Below are 3,352 nucleotides of genomic sequence, written 5' to 3' on the forward strand. Positions count from 1 at the left end.
GGTGAGTTTGCACCACTTACAGTTCGGTTAACAGTGCTAACTCCTGTATAACTTGGGCATCTGCTCAAGCTTGATGCTGGAGAATTGTTAACTGAAGGAAATAGAATGGGAGCTCAATGCAGCAATGTTTATTCCAGAAGTAGAAGCCCAAGATTTTCCACATTTGTGTGTGAACACCTTGAATTCATTTTAAACAAAAAAGTCAAGATATTAGAATATTTCCATATTCTTCCGCTATAATCCTAGTTCTCTCCTTTCCCATAGCAAAATCCCATAAAGATAATAGTCTACAGTTCATGGATCCTATTTAATTCCCCCATATTCTGATGTTTTCTCACAATTCTATTTTGAATTACTTTAAATATACAGAAAAGTTAGAGTGTACAGTGAATTATCAAGTAGCCTTCAGTTAGAACCCCTCATAATGAACATTTTGTCACCTTTTAATTTCTCTACATACATGCACACTTACACACTCATTTTTGTTTTATAACTTTTTCAAAATAGCTTACAGATATCATAATATTTCATCCTTAAATATTTCAAGATTTAACTTCTGAAAATGGCATAATGTACTATGTAATAGCATCTTTATCTCACCTAAGAAAATGCAAATACAATAAAATAATTAATATGAACTCTCCCCCATACATATATGTACTTATATGAATATAGTATAAATACAAATATATATATATGTATATAATTTAGGACCTGATAAGATCCATATATAACTTTTGGTTGTTAAGTCTCTTTCTGTTTTTTCATCTGAAGAGTTCTCAGTTGATCTATCTATCTATCTATCTATCTATCTATCATCTATCTATCTAGATAACTATACAGCTACCAGTGTACCTAGCTATTATTTATTATATAACATTGACGGTTGAAGAGTAGACCCTGCTGTCTTGAGGACATCTTCATTTGGGATCTATCTGATTTCCCTCTACATGATTAAATGCCAGCTAAACACTCAGCAAGACTATTTCCTGCACATGTCACATCAGCATGACATATTAACAGATGTCGCCGCTCTGGTGATGCTCGCTGGAATAACTAACTTAAGGTAGTATCTGGAAGACCTCTTCCTCGTAAAGGGTGATTGTTTTCCTTTGTATTTAGTAAGAAGATTTGAAAGATACTTTAAGACAAGTCAAAAGCATTGCCCCGCTCCTACTAATTTTTACCCAAAGGATTAACATCTTCTCATGAGTTTTGTTTAAATTAGTTGTGAGCGTGGTGACTGCAAAATAGAAATGTAATTCTAACCTGTATCTTGCATTTATTAGATGACATCTTATAATGAGTCGCTCACTTGTCATCCTTTCATCATTCATTCCCTCCTTTAATCTTCAGATCCCCCTTTGTCATTCTGGATTCCTGCGTTTGTTTGCTCACTCTCCTCTTTCCCCCTTTTTCCTTAAATTCCTGAGGGATAATCAGTTATGACTTGTTCTTGTTGCCATGACCAGGGAACAAATTGCCCCAAACTTGGTAGCTTCAAAGAAAAAGAGACTTGGCAATTTGCTCCTGTAAAAATTACAGCTTTCAAAGCCTTGGGGTAGTTCCTGCCTCAGGGACCCTCTAAGGGTGGGTCCTTCCTCACCAGGAGGCTGCATTGGCAGGAGGCCAAGGGGCAGGAAGCATGACAGAGCCCCTCCCTGTGCCTTCGCCCTAGTGGAGACCCCTGGTTGTCTCTTTGGATCGGAGGATGATGTTGCCTTTCGTGAGCAGGTGAAGAGCTGCTGGGCCTGCCTTTCACACTTGATCTTGGCCAAAAGGCTGAGGAGCAATCACTGGGCCCACCTTTCAGAAACGCCTTTTGCTTGTGGGGCATGTGGCAAGGACTTCCAGGCCAGCACGGACTTTGCCGAGGAACAGGCTACTCACACCAAAGAGAAGCTGCAGAGAAACACCAGAGAGACCTTTCTCCACTGCTCCAAACTTACGCATCGCTCAGGGGTCCAAAATGGAACAAAGCCATTCAAACGGACCAATTGTGGCAAAGTATTTGCTGAAGATCTTTCTCTCCTAAACCACCTGCAAGCTTACAGTGAAGAAAGATCCTACAGAAGCCTCACAGGTGGAAATACCTTCAAGGAGAAATCAACTCTTGGAACTCACAGAAAAATCTCCACTGGAGAATCCATACAGGAGAAAAGCCTTCTAAGTGCAGCGATACAGGAAAGCGTTCAGTCCTGAACCTAACCTCATCCAGCACTAGAAAGTTCACACTGCAGAGCGACCGTATGAGTGCACCAATGTGGGAATTCCTTGACTCAATATTCTAACCCCATTTGGTATGAGAGAGCTCACACTGCAACAAGGTTTTATCAATGTGTTGATTGTGGGAAAATCTACCGCTGAGTTGGCTGTCTCCGTTAGCACCAGTAGATTCACGCTGGAGAAAAGTCATACGAACAACACCCATGTGGGAAAACCTTTACTGGAATGTTCACACTGCTTGGCATCAGTGCAGAAGCCTCCTAAGTACCACCTGTGATTGAGGGGTTTCAACTGTACCCTACCTTGCCTTTTTTAAGAGGAGGCATTTCACTCTAGAGAATAACATTAATACAGTGAATGTAGAAAGAAATGTCCATTTTGTTCAGCACCTGGAGAATTCACAACCGTTTCCAGTTGGACTTCCGTTGCAGTGAATGTGGAAAAGCTTCCCTCCGAAGCACAAAGCTCCAGACTTGCTCTGCTCGCGCAACCTCATACTGGAGAGCACGCCTTTCTCTGTGTCCGTCTATTCCTAATAAGAGGTTTCATGTAGACTGAGTAAAGTGAAACGTGTGCCTTTGCTGATCAGTGGAAAACAAAAGATTGTGTGCTAGTTAATTATCCGTTGTTCCTATTTCCTGAGAACTCCAGGCCTGTTGATGGTTATTATTGTAGTGCCAGAGTCCATTCAAGAGTGTGCATTTGATAATAAAAAATAAGGAAACCTTACAGGGTACACTGTCACCCAAGATCACGTAAATCAGAATCAACTCAACAGCGACATTTTATTTAACCAGTGAACTAAGAATTCATTTTTTGACAACAGTTTGGTATCAGGTTGCTTTCACAACTAATATTGCAATGAATAGCCGTAGGTGTGTATTGTTTCAAATTCAGAAAACTATTGAAGCTGGATCGTAGAGTGGATTCTTATCAGTAGAATCACTGGATCAAAGGCATAATATATTTTGTATGTAGTGCTCTTAGTTATTGAAAACATTCCTTATTGTGGTTGGCTGGGTTGACTAAGAAACAAATCCAGAGACACTCATATATGTATAAGAAAAACCTTTATATCAAGAAGTAATTGTGCATCAATAAAGCATCCCAGCCAAGTCCATAAGTC

General features: G+C 39.9%; 1 pseudogene; it reads left to right on the forward strand.

The window, feature by feature from the left end:
* Nucleotides 1–2,202, forward strand: part of LOC101663431 — a 153,555-nt pseudogene extending 151,353 nt beyond the window's left edge.
* Nucleotides 2,203–3,352: the final 1,150 nt, after the last annotated feature.

The sequence above is a fragment of the Echinops telfairi genome, unplaced genomic scaffold (genome assembly GCF_000313985.2).
Source record: "Echinops telfairi isolate 266 unplaced genomic scaffold, ASM31398v2 ScPeMD7_7405;HRSCAF=8443, whole genome shotgun sequence".
Classification (NCBI taxonomy): domain Eukaryota; kingdom Metazoa; phylum Chordata; class Mammalia; order Afrosoricida; family Tenrecidae; genus Echinops; species Echinops telfairi.